This window comes from Odocoileus virginianus, chromosome 2 (assembly GCF_023699985.2).
Source record: "Odocoileus virginianus isolate 20LAN1187 ecotype Illinois chromosome 2, Ovbor_1.2, whole genome shotgun sequence".
Classification (NCBI taxonomy): Eukaryota; Metazoa; Chordata; class Mammalia; order Artiodactyla; family Cervidae; genus Odocoileus; species Odocoileus virginianus.
In genome coordinates this window covers 49199415-49217928 of record NC_069675.1, presented here as the reverse complement: position 1 = coordinate 49217928, position 18514 = coordinate 49199415, and the positions used below count along the sequence as shown (strand labels likewise).

Genomic DNA, 18514 nt, shown 5'->3' with positions numbered 1-18514 from the left:
AGAGTCACAATAGTGATATAAAGCTTTTAAATTATCAATACACACATTTTCCTCAAAAGGTGTCTAAGGCAAATTCAGTCATAGGAATAATGATAACAGCTCTCATTTAGCGAATTCTACAGCAACTCTATCAAACCTCACAAATGATGAGTCTATGATTCAAATCAGGGATGTTCACTCTGTGCATGTTAAGCATGCTCAGTCATGTCTGACTCTGCTATCCTAATGACTATAGCTTGCCAGGCTTCTCTGTCTGTGGGATTTCCCAAGCAAGAATACTTCAGTGGGTTGCCATTTCCTCCTCCAGGAAATCTTCCCTACTCAGGGATCAAACCTGCATCTCCTACACCTCCTGCTTTGACAGACAGGTTCTTTACCACCACATTGCCTGAGAAGCCCTATCTTTCACTCTGCACTCAGGTTATCTTCTAAGGATATAATCTCTTATAATGCTCAAGATTATAATGCTCAGATGTATGCTTATGAGAAAACTAATTCTGTGGTCATGTAAAACAGAAGAGGATAGCATGTACATTGTTGAGTGTTTTATTTACTATCAGATTTATAAACATTTTACTTCTTAGCAAACCTTAAAATCTTAAAGTAATTAAAAGCCAAGATAAGGGGGTTGGTACAAACAAGACACTAGTAGCAATAAAAAGTCACAGTTAAGAATGAAGAAGGTGAAATTAAGAAATCACACACTTTTGTACACATACACACATAAATATAAATACTACAAAGAGAAAATAATGGTTTTTTAGTTGTAAACAAGCTGTTTCATTGTCTTACCTCACATTGAAATGACTCATCCAAAATGATGACCCCAAGGCACTGATAAACATAGAAACCGAGTTTGGAGTATTAGAGCTAAATAATCAAGTAATTGTGTTACAGAATTGAGATTTTCATCTAAAAGAGTTCAGTTCAGTTCAGTCACTTAGTTGTGTCCAACTCTTTGCAACCCCATGAACCACAGCATGCCAGGCCTCCCTGTCCACCTGCAATAGCAACAACAACAAAATAATTATGCTTTTGATGGGCCAAGCTCTAGGTCTTTGGTAAAGGCACTAACATGACATGTAAATGACGTGCAATTCATTTCAAACTAAGATTTTAAGAGCCAGTAAAATGAATTACAAAAATAAGAGTATATTAAAACAATTAACAAGCAAGTTTATTAATGTCTCTTAAAAAATAATGAAGATTAAGAACATAACAAAGATGCCAAGATTGATGACGGAGTGGAAGGAGCAGTTTATGAACTTTCCATTGACAACTACACAGTTTGACAACTCCTTAGACAGTCCAGCTGGAAGAGGAAACCATTCCCATGCCAGTTTGGGTGGGTCATCTTTTTTTTTCATTTATTAAAGTGTATTATAGGTATACAGTGTAGTGATTAATTGGGTCATCTTCCTCAATCGAGGAAGATGACCCATGCCAGTTTGTAACCAACCAGTGAGCCTCTCTATTGTGGTCTCTTTCAAGAATAAAGGCACCCATTTTCTTGTATGTGATTGATTTTTCATATCCCTCCTGAATTGGTGGGTCTAAAGTATGTGTTGTTCATTTATTCAGATACACATTTCAAGTGACTCATGGATCCTGGGGAATTTGACAGTTCAGTGGGATAAAAATATAAATAAGATTTTAACCTAGCTTTTTAGGTATGTCTTCTTCATACAATGAAAATATATTCTTTAAAGTCTACTGAAACCACCCCCATTATTAACAGGCTTGAAATATTTGCAAAGGGGTGACATTATTTTATGTTATGAACTTCCTTAAATAAAATAAAAATATTAATAATAACAAAAGCAAGACATCTGTATATAGAATCTTTAGTTTTTTTGGTTGTTTTTTGTTTGTTTGTTTGTTTTAATCATTCTATAACAGGATGTGAAAGTGCAGGGGCAACAGGGTTTTCTGGGTAGCCAGAAGGGGAAGTGTGAGAAGAGCAAGAAATGCCTTTCCATGTATATACCAACTTAAAAACTTCATGGAATATTAAAACATACTCCAGAGATAAATCTGAAATTCAACCTTAGTTGCTGTACTTTCTAAACTGGTAAACTTGGGCAAAATACAAAATGTTTTTTCAAATTCCAAAAATTAGTTGCACCATGCTAATAACACTCTACTGTTCATGGAGACTTATGACACATCAGAGGCTGTTCTGAACATTGTAACTATATCAGTTTATTCCTTCTTGCAGGATCCCTTACAAGTATTACTATTATTAACCCTATTTTACAGAAAAAAAGGAACTGAGTCACAATGTTCTTAAAGAAATCACCTAAGATCACAAATCTAGGAATTATCACAGACAAAATGAAATATCAAGACCTCTGGCTTCATTTTGCTCTAGATAAAAAATGATAACTTTGCAATTCATTTAATGAAAACTGGTAATCATCAAATTAACAACAGTTATTTTCAAAATTATTATACTGGCTGAGCTGTCATTTCTCAAGATTGATCAGATAACAAGTCACAGATATTTTCCACACAAGATGCATCATATAAATCAGACTTGGTTTATCATCAGCATTTATAAAACTAGATCTAGATGAGAACTAGGTCAATGGACATGTGTATGGTCTTCATACAGCAAATGTTTAGCCTGCCTTAATTATTAAAAAATCAGGACAGTGAGAATATCCACAGGCTGGCTCCTTTAAAACTCTTGTTTTAACCACTTCAGTGGTTGAAAATGCTACTCCAACAATAATAAGATACCATTATTCACATATTGGAATGATTAAAATCCAAAATACCAAGTGCTGACAAAGATGCTGAGCAACAGGAACTCTCACTGATTACTAGGGCAGATGGAAAATGGTACAGCCACTATGGAAGATGTCTGCCTACCTTCTTACAATGTGAAGCACAGGCTTACTATAGAATCCAGCAATCATACTCCAAGTGAATGAAAAACTTATCTTCACATAAATCTCTCTAAATGAATACTTGTATTAGCTTTAATCATAATTGCCAAAGATCAGAGCAATTGAAATATCCTTCAGTAAGTGGATGAAGAAACAAATTGCAGTTCCTTCATTTAATTAAATTATTCTGTGATAAAAAGGAAATTAGCTATGAAACCACTAATAAACATGGAGGAATTTATAATGCTTATTGTTGAGTTGTTCAGTCACTCAGTCGCATCTGACTCTTTGTGACCCCATGGACTGCAGCATATCAGGCTTCCCTGTCCTTCACTATCTCCTGAAGTTTGCTCAAACATACATGTCCATTGAGTTGATGAGGTCATCCAACCATTTTGTTGAGAAGAATATCCGTCTATTCCACCATATTGTTGAGTTGAAGTCAATCTGGAAAAGGTTATATATTGTATGATTCCAACTTTGTGATATATTGAAAAATGCAAAACTACAGAGAAAACAGAAAAATCAAAGTTTCCCTGGGGCTTGAGGGAATGGATAGAGAGATGAATTGGCAGGACATAGAACATTTTAGCTTGGGAAGATTATTTTGTATGATAGTATGATTATGGATAAATGTCATTATGCATGTGTCAGAACCTATAGAATGTACAACAAAAAATGCTAACTCTAATGTAAATTATAGACTTTAGTTGATATAAATGTATTCATCAAGATGTACCAAATGTACCACACTAATGGACAGGGAACAACAGACCGGTTCCAAATAGGAAAAGGAGTACATCAAGGCTGTATATTGTCACCCTGCTTGTTTAACTTATATGCAAAGTACATCATGAGAAACGCTGGACTGGAAGGAGCACAAGCTGGAATCAAGATTGCCAGGAGAAATATCAATAAACTCAGATATTCAGATGACACCACCCTTATGGCAGAAAGTGAAGAAGAACTAAAGAGCCTCTTGATGAAAGTGAAAGAGGAGAGTGAAAAAGTTGGCTTAAAGCTCAACATTCAGAAAACTAAGATCATGGCTTCCGGTCCCATCACTTCATGGCAAACAGATGGGGAAACAGTGGAAGCAGTGGCTGACTTTATTTCTCTGGGCTCCAAAATCACTTCAGATGGTGATTGCAGCCATGAAATTAAAAGGTGCTTACTCCTTGGAAGGAAAGTTATGACCAACCTAGATAGCATATTAAAAAGCAGAGACATTACTTTGTCAACAAGGGTCCGTCTAGTCAAGGCTATGGCTTTTCCAGTAGTCATGTATGGATGTGAGAGTTGGACTATAAGGAAAACTGAGCACTGAAGAATTGATGCTTTTGAATTGTGGTGTTGGAGAAGACTTCTGAGAGTCCTCTGGACTGCAAGGAAATCTGACCAGTCCATCCTAAAGGAGATCAGTCCTGGGTGTTCATTGGAGGGACTGATGTTGAAGCTGAAACTTCAATACTTTGGCCACCTGATGTGAAGAGCTGACTCATTTGAAAAGACCATGATGATGGGAAAGATTTAGGGCAGTAAGGGGAGGGGATGACAGAGGATGAGATGGTTGGATGGAATCACCAACTCAATGGACATGGGTTTGGGTGAACTCCAGGAGTTTATGATGGACAGGGAGGCCTGACGTGCTGTGGTTTATGGGGTCACAAAGAGTCAGACATGACTGAGCGACTGAACTGAACAGAACTGAATGCAAATTGTTGTTAATAGGAGGAAATTCAGGGAAAATTTCAAGGAAATTCTACCTTATGTAGAGACAAAATCTATGGGAACTCTGCACTTATTGTACAATTTTCCTATAAAGCTAAGACTGCTGAAATATAAATTTAATTTTACATTTAATTTATTTATTAATATTTAATTATAGAAAGTCTCTATTTCAGTGTTTTGAGGAGTAAATGAAATAACTGTGTGTAAGACTCTGAACCCAATTCCTTGTAAAAACTTCAAGGAAGGAAGTCTACAGAGATTACTATACATTTTAATAATTACCATCAAAGATAATCTCAGACTTTGAAAATCTTTCCGAAACAAATAGTTTCTCAGTGCCTAACACTTCCTGAAGCTGTGTTTCTTCTACTCCTAAAAAAAATTTTAAAAAAAATAAAAATTAAAAGAATTCCCTCAGGGCATTCTCATCATTAAGAGGTAAAGCACACTTCAAATAATGAAAGCTGAAACTTTTTCCTCTTCTGGCCAAATTTATCTTCATGATGCACTTTTACTAATTGCTTCCTTAACAGTCCAACTGTGTTTACCTGAAATCTCTGGATGGTGGATTTTTCTAGAGCTCACCGTACTTTATGTAAAATAAAAGTTTATTTTCCACTTAACATGACCTTAGTCCCAACAATAGGGCAATTCTTTAGAGAAAAGCTTTCAAGAGAGTCATTAAATGAATTTCCCTCATTTCAAATATGATTGTATGTAAATTGAATACAAGTGTCATCAATCAAATCTTTGTAGTATTATGATGGTCACTGAAAGAGTCCACTTTCAGGACTTTGTGGAACTGGCAAGATGTATTCAAAGGATAATGAAATTAGACTCTTTAGTAAACAAACATGTAACTCAATTCTGTACATAGTATATACTCAACAAAACCATTTAAAAATATAGGACTATAGTAATTTCTCACCAAAATTTAAAACTATATATTTCATGTTTAGATAGGATTAGATAGGATTTTTTTTTCTTTTTTTAAGTGATGAAGAGAAAGAAAGACAACCTGTTTTCTAAGTGCTGAAGTCTAAAGAGTTTAGTGAAGAAAACTGGAAGTTTTAAAATTGTGCTTGATTTTTATCTCCTCTATGAAAAGCTTTCTATTTAATAAATCTCTTTTTCTCCTCACCAGATTTGGGATGCTAAGTACAGGAATAATCTAATGTTACAGGTAAAATTAGCTAATCTAGGAGCCTTAGAACCAATTAGATCATAAGCAGTGAGTTTCAGCTCACACAGTCATGAGTAGAAGGAACTTCAAACATGATTACTGAACACCAAAATGACCTCATCATCATCAGTCTTTCTCATCCGTCAATTCCGATCTTATACTCCAACTTTGTAACTGGAGATGAGCTCTGTTCTTTGCAGGGAGTCCTCTCTGGATGTTCAAACTAAAACAAAAGTGATCATTTGTAAAGTTCAAAATATCCTAAAAGAATAAGCAAATCACATTCGCAAGAGAAGTAAGACAGCACATTTCTTAACATTCAGAATAAAGAAAAACCTTCCACAAGGATTCCAATGTGAAAATCATCATTGATGAACAATACAAAAAAAGAAAAAAAGAAATCATAGGGCTGCTTCTTCTTTATGGCATCAGGCCAAGAAATATTCAATTTAAGCAGTTATACATGGAACCAGAATTATGTGATCCTGATGCAATTTTCTCATAGTCTAACTCAATTCATACTTTACAATTAAGAGTATCTCAAAAGGCAATCCCCTTTTTTCTTTCTTTATTATTTTTGGGGGTTTTTATTTTGAGGGTGGGAATGTGTGTTGGTGGGGTAGATGGGCAACGTTGGTAGTGGGGGATTTGGGACATTTTAGAAATTAACAGAAGTCTGCATCCTATGCTTTTTAACATGCTGTCTAGGTTTGTCACAGCTTTTCTTCCAAGGAGCAAGCATCCTTTAATTTCATGGCTGCAGTTACCATCAGCAGCCCATGAAAATAAAATCTGTCACTGTTTCCTCTTTTCACCATCTATTTGCAATGAAAATAAAGAGAAGCTCCTTCATAAGCTTAGTGATAGATTTCCATCCTGCACAGGGTTGAAGTAATGTCAAAGTTGTCAGTCTGTATGCATGCTGGGACATGACCATTATTTCTCTTCAGTCTCCTCAGGCTGTGGTCTAAGGATAAATTTTTCTGCCTGGTAGTTTGGAAACTAGTCAAGGAGATTCTTAAAAACCCATCAAGTTAAAATTACCTGAAAAGCTTTTTAAAAAATGGGTCCTATTTCTAGAGGGTCTAATATGATTAGCCTGGATGAGGTTGTAGGCATAAGGTTTAGTAAAATTTTTGAGGGACTTAACTATCGTGAGCAGTCACCTCTGTTGTCTCAAATACATATTTATTCAAGGGTGCATGGAAAATCCCAAGGCCAGACTCATCAATGCCAACTGTATCAGCTTTGTTAACAAACAAATTTTTAGTCTAAAATATGGTTTCTGTAGTTGGCAGAAAATTTATAATGCATTTCCAGAGCCAAGATCCTAGAGTTAAAGAGAAAAATTGAGGTATGAAAACATATTTGAGAGAATAAAAGATTTCTATATGCTAAGGTTTATCATCCAAGCAAGAGCATTTGCTTAATTTTTAGAATCCACATAGGAAAGAGTACAAAAAGAGCTGCTATTTACTAATTTGCATATATTAGCAAGCATTTTTCCTTGTATTGAGCGTAGTGATCCAATGTTATTCATAAGAATTGCTTTCATTTAAAATTCTCGGGATATTTTAGGGCTTCCCTCAAGGCTCAGTGGCAAAGAATCCACCTGCCAATGCAGGAGACACAGGCTTGATCCGCGGTGGGGAAAATCATCCCACATACTTTAGAACAACTAAGCCCCTGGGCCACAACGACTGAGCCTGTGATCCAGAGCCTGGGAGCTGCAGCTACTGAATTCCATGTGCCCTAGAGCCTGGGCTCCACAACAAGAGAAGCCAGAGCAATGAGAAGCCAATGCACCACATCTAGAGCGTAGTCCCTGCTCTCTGCAACTAGAGAAAAGTCTGCACAGCAACAAAGACCCAGAGCAGCCAAAAATAAATAAAGAAGTAAAATTATAAAATTAGCAGGATATTTTGAGTAACCATATTAAAAATTACTGAATAAAATGCTTTACTCAACATGAAGCTGATTTTCAGCATCTGAGATTCCTAGTACTTTTTTTGCTTCTACACATGGGTCAGCAAGCTGACCCAGTAACCAGTAACTAACCCAGTTACTATCCCAGTAACCTATGTGACACATCAGGCCCACCCTCTATTTTGGTATGGTCCACATGTTATGATCTTTACATTTTTCAAATAGTTGAAAGAAAGTCAAAGGAAGAATAATACTTCATGACGTATGAAAATTATGTGAAATTGAAATCTCAGTACTCATAAATAAAGCTTTATCAGGACTCAGTTATGTTTATATAATATCTATGCTACTTTCACACTACATGATACTTATAATACAGAACATATAGCCTTTAAAATCTAAATATTTATTATCTAGAATTTTATACACACACACACACACACACACACACACACAAAGTTTGCAGATCCTTATTGTATACCTGGGGCTTTCCAGGTGGTTCTAGTATTAAAAAACCCACTTGCTAAAAAAAAAAAAAAAAAAAAACCCACTTGCTAATACAGGACACTTAGAAGACTTGGGTTTGATCATTGGGTCAGGGGGATCCCCTAGAGAAGGAAATGGAACCTCATTCCAATATTCTCTAGAGGAGTCTGTGGACAGAGGAGCTTGGCAGGCCACAGTCCATGGGGTCACAAAAAGTTGAACATGACTGAAAGTCTCAGAACATACACACATGATATGTATTAAATATTCTAAAATCATATTGAAGCATTAAAGGTAATGTATCTAACCAAGTGCCCAGAGATTATCATACTAAGTGAATGAAGTCATATAGAGAAACATAAATATCGCTTATATGTGGAATCTAGAAAAATTTATACAAATGAACTTATTACCAAAACAGAAAGAAATTCACAAGTACAGGAAATAAACTTGGGGTTGCCAAAGGAGGAATGAGAAGAGAGGTAAATTAGGAAGCTGAGATTAACATATACACACTGTTATATATAAAATAGATAACCAAAGCAAGACCTATTATATAGCCCAGGGAACTGTACTTAATATTTTACAATAACCTCTCCCAAGTGGCTCAGTGGTAAAGAATCTTCCTGCAATGCTGAAGATGCAGGTTCAATCCCTGGATAAGGAAAATCCCCGCGAGGAGGGCATGGCAATCACCTCCAGTATTCTTGCTGGGAGAATCCTATGAACGAAGGAGACTGGCAGGCTACAGTCAATAGGGCTGTAAAGAATCCATCTGTGGTAGTCCTTTTATCTTTGCCTGAAATTGTTTTCATTGGCCATGTTCCCCAAATCTATTCTATTCAAGAATTATTTCCATATTTTCCCTATCTTCTTTTCTCATTCCTCTTTTTTCTTTTTCTCTCTTCTGGTTTCCTTGGGGGGCAGAGGTGAGTATCTCAGATGTTGAAGGATATGATAATCAAATTATTCAATAGATAATCATGCTAAAGTACTTGATGTGTATACTTTGTATGTGTTCTTGCAAAATCTATATTGCTTTGACTGTATTTTTATATTTATATAAGTGATAATGTATGATAATGTTTTCACATGGTAGTTTGTTTTTACTGCTAACATCTAGAAGGTCATTGCTCTTAATTTCTTTACATTTTTCTCATTATTAGGCTTTTTTATATATTCCGGTTTTTTGTTCATTTGTTTGTGTTTTTTTTTCTGTGCACTCTCACACTGATGGACACTAAACTGGACTGCTTCCAGCTCCCAGACACAAATAGCACTGCAAGGAACATCTTTCTATGTGATTTTTATGAATTCAATGAAAAATTTATTTGACTTACTTCCTTAAAACAAAAATTCCGTTATCATAGACATACTTATACTAAATTTGGTCAGATACCATCAAATCTGTCTCAAAAATAACTACACTGATATACATTCCCATCAGCAGAGTATAAATATCTCCAGAACTCAAGGATTTACTTTCTTGAGTAAACATGAAGCACCAATTACATGGTTTTGTGCTGAAGTATAACTGTAATGCTTGCTAATCTCTCAATTTCTAAATTTCATGAATTACAATTTGTATTTTAGTATTACTACATCTTTATCGTGTGGGACATAATATATTTATTATAGCAATGAACTATCAAAATCAACCTTTTTAATATATAAAATGAAATTATATTTCATTACTTACTAAAGAGTTTTAACTTTAATAAACAATGTAGTAAGCAGAATAATGCCCTAAGATATCTTTATACTAATCCTAGGAATCTATAAATATGCTGTGATGTGCTATTTTATATAAAAAATGAGAATCAAATTTTCAGATGGAATTAAGGTTGTTAGTTAGCTCCTCTTAAATATGGATAGTATTGTAGAATATCTGAGTGGGTCCAAAGTAATGATAATGGTCCTTAAATGTGGAAGATGAAAGCAGAAAATTCAGTTAGATTCAAAGGAAATATAATGATGGCTTCAGTGTCACCACGATACACTGTAGGAAGGATTTCACTGATCATTGCTGTTTTTGAAAATTAATCAAGACTGCCATGAGCCAAGGAATAAAATCAGCCTCTAGAAGCCTAGAAGGGCAAGAAAACTACACTCCCTGTCATAGGATGGATAGTGATTTCTTCAAATTTATTGTTGCTGTTTAGTCACTAAACTGTTATCTGACTCTAGTGATGCTGTAATAGAGTCAGACACAATTTAACCCACCAGGCTCCTCGGTCCATGGGATTTCCCAGGCAAGAATACTGGAGTGGGTTGCCATTTCCTTCTCCAGGAGATCTTCCTGATTCAGGGGCCAAACCCGAGTCTCCTGAATTGCAAGCGGATTCTTTACAACTGAGCCACCAAGGAAGCCATTTTCCTCAGACGTTCATGTCTTAATTATGAAACCTGTGAATAAGTTAACTTCCATGATAAAAAGGGACTTTGCAGATGTGATTAGAGTAAGAATTTTAAGTTTAGTTAATCTGTGATTATCTGTTTGGGCCCAATGTAATCACCACTTCAGTTCAGTCGCTCAGTTATGTCTGACTCGTTGTGACCCCATGGACTGCAGCACTCCAGGATTCCCTGGAGTCCATCACTAACTCCCATAGCTTAATCAAACTCATGCCCATCGAGTTGGTGATGGACTCTGTCCATCTCATCCTCTGTCATCCACTTCTCCTTTTGCCTTCAATCTTTTCCAGTATCAGGGTCTTCACCAAAGAGTCAGTTCTTTGTATCAAGTGGCTGAAGTATTGGAGCTTCAGCTTCAGCATCAGTTCTTCCAAAGAATATTCAAGACAGATTTTCTTTAGGATTGACTGGATTGGATCTCCTTGCAGTCCAAGGGACTCAAAGAGTCTTCTCCAACACCACAGTTCAAAAGCATCAGTTCTTCTGCACTCAGCTTTCTTTATGGTCCAAATCTCACATAGTTACATGACTACTGGAAAAACCATAGCTTTGACTAGATGGACCTTTGTCAGGAAAATAATGTCTCTGCTTTTGAATATGCTGTCTAGGTTTGTCAAAGCTTTCCTTCCAAGAAGCAAGCCGTCTTTTAATTTCATGGCTGTGGTCACCATCTGCAGTAATTTTGGAGCCCAAGAAAATAAAGTCTGTTACTGTTTCTATTGTTTCCCCATCTATTTGCCCTGTAGTGATGGGACCTGATGTCATGATCTTTGTTTTCTGAGTGTTGTTTTAAGCCAACTTTTTTGCTCTCTCTTTCACTTTCATCATGAGGTTCTTCAATTTGTCTTCCCTTTCTGCCATAAGGGTGGTGTCCTCTGTGTATCTGAGGTTATCGATATTTCTCCTGGCAATCTTGATTCCAGCTTGTGTTTCATCCAGCCTGGCATTTCACATGATGTACTCTGCATATACATTAAATAAGCAGGGTGACAATATACAGCCTTGATGTACTCCTTTCCCAATTTGGAACCAGTCTATTGTTCCATGTACAGTTCTAACTATTGCTTCTTGACCTGCATACAGATTTCTCAGGAAGCAGGTAGGGTGGTGTGGTATTCCCATCTCTTGAAGAATTTTCCACAGTTTATTGTGATCCATACAGTCAAAGGCTTTAGCATAACCAATGAAGCAGAAGATGTTTTTCTGGAACTCTCTTGCTTTTTCTATGATCCAGCGGATGCTGTCAATTTAATCTCTGATTCCTCTGCCTTCTCTAAATTCTGCTTGAATATCTGGATGTTCTTGGTTCCCATATTGTTGAAGTTTCACTTGGAGAATTTTGAGCATTACCTTGCTAATGTGTGAGATTTGTGCAATTGTGCTGTAGTTTGAACATTTTTTGACATTGCCTTTCTTTGGGATTGGAATGAAAACTGACCTTTTCCAGTCCTGTGGCTGCTGCTGTGTTTTCCAAATTTTCTGGCGTGTTTAGTGTAGCACTTTAATAGTATCATCTTTTAAGACTTGAAATAGTCAGCTGGAATCCCATCACTTCCACTGGCTTTGTTCATAGTGATGCTTCCTAAGGCCCACTTGACTTCGAATTCCACAATGTCTGGTTCTAAGTGAGGGGTCACACCATCGTAATTATCTGGGTCATTAAGAGCTTTTTTGTATAGTTCTGTGTATTCTTACCACCTTTTCTTATCTTCTGCTTCTGTTTGGTCCATACCATTTCAGAAATACAATGGAATTTACCCTGTTGAATTTTAAAAACTGCTCAGAACTAATGCTTCCCTTTTCCTCCCATTTTCTCCCTTTTGAATAGGAATGTCTAAAATTCATATCCACTGTCAATTACAACATTTTAATTTTTAGTATTGATAATTTATTTTCTATTTTCATAGGTCCAAAAACACATAGGAATTTTGCCCCAGAATGAGTTTCCTCTATACTTTTGTGATGAGATGTGGGTCTTTTGAGCTGATGATATTAATATGAGTTTTCTGATTTTGAAGTGTTGCTACAGTGGAATAAGACTTTGGGGTGTGGCAAGTGTATTTTTTCATGTGTGATAACCATGAATCTTTATGGGACAGATGACAGGCTGCAGTAGTTTGAATAATGGTGACCCAAAGTTTCCTTATTCTCATCCCAGAAACAGAATATATAACCTTACATAGTGAACACTAAAGATATGCTTAAAAATCTTGAAATTAGGCTTATCCTGGATTAGCTGGGTGAGCCCAATATAAATGAAAGAGTCTTTACAAGAGGGTGACAGGAGCAGTAATAGATCTGATGATAGAAACAAGATGTTGGAGTAATATTAGGATGGGATGATGATCCAAGGAATGCAAATTACCTTTAGAAACTGAAAAAAAGTCAAGTAAATGGATTCTTCTCTAAGGTCCTTCAGAAAGGATTACAACCCTGCTGACATTTTGATTTAAGTCCAGTGAGCCCTATTTTGGACTTACAGCTTACAGAAGTATAAGATGATAAATCTGTGATGTTTTAGTTCACTAACTTGGTGGTAATTTGTTACAGCAGCAATAGAAAACTAGCATAAACAATGACAGTTTTGATGTTGGAAAGACCTTTGGATTTGCCATAATCTTTGAATGAACAGCTTAAAATGGGCGATTATTTTGGAATATCTTTATTTATCTATTGAGTTGCAGAGCAGGATCACGTCCAAGTTCAGCTATTATGAAGCTTGTCTGAGTTGATATATGTTTGCAATAGACTGTTTTGAAAGTAAGTGAAAGCTGGCAGAGATACCTTAGAATCTGGGAAATGCTACAAATTGTGATAATCTAATAAAATAGATAGATGGTAAATTTCTGAAGAAATGCAAACATAATCTTATAATAGCAAGATTCCAGTATCTGAAACAGTTCCTGGCATCTGGTGGTCAAAAAATATTTATCAAATAAATGTCTTCAAATCACCTGCTCCTCTCAGAGATACTGCGTTGTTTCTTATCTCCAAGTGCTTCTCTTTCTATTATCCTCTGTCATAGATGGCCTCCATTCCCTTCTCAACTCCTGAGTCTCCACCTTTCAGATATTTTTTATATCATATCACATGTATTTTTCCCTGAAATCTTTTGCTATTGCCTTTTGTATAATCATAGTAGTTTGTGTGTATTTTTGTAATAATATTAAAAATTGTTTTATTAATATTACAGATTCCTGTGTTTGTCTCCTACAACACAGGCTGATTTTTTTCTTGGTGAGCAATCTTTTGTATTTATTTCTATATTTCATGCATTTCTTCACAATGGGAAGAACTCAGTGTTTATGAATGCATATAAGACATTAACACATTATTATATAAATGAAAGTGTAAATGGATAAGCCCAAATACTTGTATATATGAAAGAAGATAATTTCCAGGCCCTCCCCCTATTTGTTCCCCATTTATTGTCATAGCTATTTAAAAGATTCCAATTACCTATTTTCTTTTCTTCAATTGAGACATGATGGTATATAACACTGCATAAGTTTAAGGTGTACAGTATGTTGATTTGCTACATTTGCACACAGCAATACAATTGCCACTGTAGCATCAACTAACATCTCCAATCTTCATCATGTCACATAATTGTCACATAACTATCATTTCTTTTTTTGAGGTGGGAATATTAAAGATCTAGTTTCTTAGTGACTCTGAGGTATATAATACAGTTTCTCAGAAGTAAATACTTTTTTCCCATGATAGCTGTTATTATTGTAAAATAATTAGAAGATTTTAAAAATATGCATGCACTGTCTAAACACATGAGATTCTTTGGGTGAGTAGCTGGTGATGACATGATTTTCAGACTAACAGGAGTTGAATCCAGAGGCAAACCTTGGACTCAGAAGTCATCAATGGAAGGTATGCATTGATCAATGCTGCAAAGTTGATATTTCCCAAGCTATCTATAAAATAGCACTGTTTTAGTCTTTTTGGTCTGTTGTAACAGAATCACATAAACAGGGTGATTCAGAAAACAGGAATTTATTTTTAATGTTCTGGAGATTGGGAAGTCCAAGACCTAGTTACCAGCAGATTCAATGTCTGATGAAGACCTACATCTTCCTCCAGAGTTGGCTGTCTTCCCATTGTAAAGTCAGAACAAAGTATTCTATTTTACAATAGAAGGTTTATTTTATAAGGACACTCTCCAATACTTTGGCCACCTGATACAAAGAGCTGACTTATTGGGAAAGATCCTGATGCTGGGAAGGATTGAGGGCAGGAGGAGAAAGGGGTTACAGAGGATGAGATGGTTGGATTGCATCATCTATTCAATGGACATGAACTTGGACAGACTCTGGGAGGTGGTAAGGGACAGGAAGGCCTGATGTGCTGCAGTTCATGTGGCCACATATATTCAGATATGACTTCGCAACTGACCATAGCAACATTCTCATTCATTTGGACCCTCCCTCATAACATAATCACCTTCCAAATTCTTCACTTTCCAATCTCATCACATTAAAGATTAGACTCTAATATAAAATTTGGTGGAGGGGGGAGTGATACATAAAACTTCAGTCTACATCAAGCCCCCTTATTTTGTTTTGATTTTATTCTCTGAACTCTTAAGTTGATAGAATCAAGATTTAGAAGTAAAAGTTTGAGCATAATGTTAGAAAGATCAGAATAATCAATGATGGCTGAAGAGAAAAGAATTCCTGGAGTTAAAAAGGACAATAGAAATCAGAAGCATGAATCTTGAAGCCATTAACACAAACAAATAATCTTATTTCAATAGTTTTCCCCAAATAGTATAGCAATTAAGAAAGTTACAATAACTATTATAAATAAGATAGAAACATACAATTAAACTGCCTGTTTATAAAAGTTTTAAGTAAAAATCTTACCAATAAAAACTAAAAAATTAAGTAGGGCATACTTTTAATTTCATAAGAAATATTATTTAATAACACCACTAAAGCATTATTTAACTCAATAAATAGACAGTAGTTAATATGATATATTAACTTGCAGGTTTTTTTTCAGCAGTATAAATTTTCTCTACCCGGTTAAATAAAATATAATTACCCTAAATAGCACGATTGTGTTCCCCACAGGACATTGACAAGTTTTGAATATACATTAGCAACCTTTCTAACATTATTTACACAATTGCCAACATTTCAAATGTCCTTTGAATCAGCTTTCCCATCTTACTGTCCCCCTCAAATAGTGAATGCAATAAAATATTTAATATATATTTATTTTATGGGTCATTTTTAATCTTTAAAAAAGTCATAATTTACCAAAAGTTATTATAGTGTGCCCTACATTAATATGTATACATATATATATGTGTGTGTGTGTGTATATGTATATGTGTGTGTGTATATTATTATGTGTGTATAATTATATGTGTATATTATTATTATGTGTGTATAATATATATATATATATATTTTACCACAACAATTTGCTTGTTGATTTGAATTTATTATGGCTCCAAAACCTTAAAAAGATATTTTACTTCTGTGATTCTAGTCTTTCATTTTATAGAAGGAAGTGGCTACTTTAGATTAGTGGCTATCACCTGTCATTTTAACATCCCATGATTCAGTGTGGCTTTTAACCAGAGAATATTCCATCTTATGAAAGAAAACCCAAGATAAAGAAAAATCTCTCCATTCAGACCAATGAGGGTCTGAGGAAAGAGCATCCAATCTCCTGCTTCATCCTTAACACTCAAGGTTACTTAATTATAAACATAGATGGTCAAGCTCATCAGTGCTTGCTAGTTATTGATGCTACCCCTTCAACATTAAACACTGACACTCTCACTCTGCTATTTTTGGTAAATCTCTCCCTCTGACTAAATATACCACAGAAATTATCCCTATCTCCCATCTTTTAAATGGAATCTTTGTGCCCTTACTGGAAAAAAATAAAAATCAAATAACACAACCTTTTCTGTCTGTAATACCACCTCTGCAAATTTAATAAGGAGAGATTTGCTTTCAAATGGAATAATAATATTAGATGTCCATTAGATGGACTATTTATTGATGTTCCAGAGGATTTCTCTATTTCTAATCAAGCTGTATCTTTTCTGGATGTACCTTTGCCTTCTTTACTATATTTGATGAAAACCTGATAAAGCTTTTAACACCAGAGCTGATACTCTATAGTCCAGAAATTCTTCTGACATGGTAATGATAGTTGAACCAAAGATTGTCAGATGTACTTTCAAAAACCATTCACATAAAAGAACAAGATCCTCCAATCAGAGCATACTTTCCCTCCTCTTTTATTTTAAAATTTTAGCGTTCCTCTGGCTGCCTCCATATCTGTCAAAAGCAAATGATGTTGACTAACTCCTTTGCTATAGCAAACTGAATAAATAGTTTCTATTTGTTTTCATGGGGCTTTCCAGGTGGCACAGTGGTAAAGAATCAGTCTGCCAATCAGGAGACATAGGAGATATGGGTTCAGTCTCTGAGTCAGGAAAATCCCCTTGAGTAGGAAATGGCAACCTATTCCAGTGTTTTTGCCTGGAAAATCCCATGGACAGTGGAGCCTGGTTGGCTACATTACATGGAGTTGCAAAAAGTCAAACATGACTGAGTGACTGAGCATGCACACATTTGTTCTCATTTGGATCACTTTTATTTATTTCAACATAGCTAAAGGTGACTTACATGGAAAGGCATCTTCAATCAGAAGCTATAAGTAGAAAATTTAGTTCAAAGCTTTTGAAAGGAGAGCTAAGAGAAAGAAACTCTGTCTGCTGGATTGGCTGCTTGAACAGAGGAAGTATTGTGTAAATAACTCATCTTTTGTCACTAAAAATGGTGGAGTAGAAAGATATACACTCATCTTCTCCTGCAAGAACACCAAAATTGCAACTAACTGCTGAACAACCATCAACAGGAGAATGTTATATCCCACAAAGAAAAGAAAACCCACATCCAAGGGCAAAGGAGGAGTCCCGAGAAGATGGTAGGAAGGGTGAAATCAAATTTAGAATCAAACCCCATCTCCTAGAGACACTCAGAGGGCTCAAACAAAGCCTTATGTGCACCAGGACCCATAGATCCCACAAGAGACTGATCCAGACCTGCTTTTGATTTTTGAGTGTCTCCTGTGGAGGCACAGGTCAGCAACGGCCTGCTATAGGCACAGGGGCTCTGGGTGCAGCAGACCTGGGAGGCACCAAGTGTGAGCCCCACCAAAGAACCACCAAGCAGATGACCTATAAACTGGAGAGCAATTATACCAAAGAAGCTTTCACACTGTGCAAAAGTTCTTGGGCCCACAGCAGATTTCCCAACCTGGAGATCTGGCAAAGGGACTGAGAATGCCAAGGGAATTTGATCCTGAAGGCCAATGGGATTTGATTACAGAACTTCCACAGGACTGGGGAAACAGACTCTTCAAGGGCACAAACAAAACCTTGTCCACACCAGGACCCAAGATAAAGGATCAGTGAACCCACAAGAGACTAAATCAAACTTGCCTGTGAGTGTCCAGAAGTCTCCATTGGCAGAGTGGGTTGATAGTGGTCTGCTGTGGGGTCAGGGGCACTGAATGCAATAGTCCTGGGAGCTGTGATGTGTGGCATAAGTACTTTTGAAGGAGGTCACCATTACTGCCATTAACCCTAACATAGTTTGGCCTCAAGCCAAACTACAAGGAGGGTACACAGCCCCACTCACCAACAGAAAATTGGATTAAAGATTTACTGAGCATGGCCATCAGAGCAAGACCCAGATTCCCCCACACCCAGTCCCTCCCATTGGGAAGTCCCTCCCATCCATCAGAAGGCACACAAATAAAAACCACTGAGGCAGAAAACTAACCAAACTGGTCAAGTGGATCACAGGCTTGTCTAGCTCTATGAAATTGTGAGTTATGC

General features: G+C 36.1%; 1 non-coding gene across 1 annotated transcript; it reads right to left on the bottom strand.

Annotated features, from left to right (window-relative positions):
* Window positions 1-2539: 2539 nt before the first annotated feature.
* Window positions 2540-2670, bottom strand: LOC139031683 (small nucleolar RNA SNORA72). Its single transcript, XR_011484181.1, has one exon. It is a non-coding gene; the product is annotated as a small nucleolar RNA SNORA72 (small nucleolar RNA).
* Between the last annotated feature and the right edge of the window lie 15844 nt (window positions 2671-18514).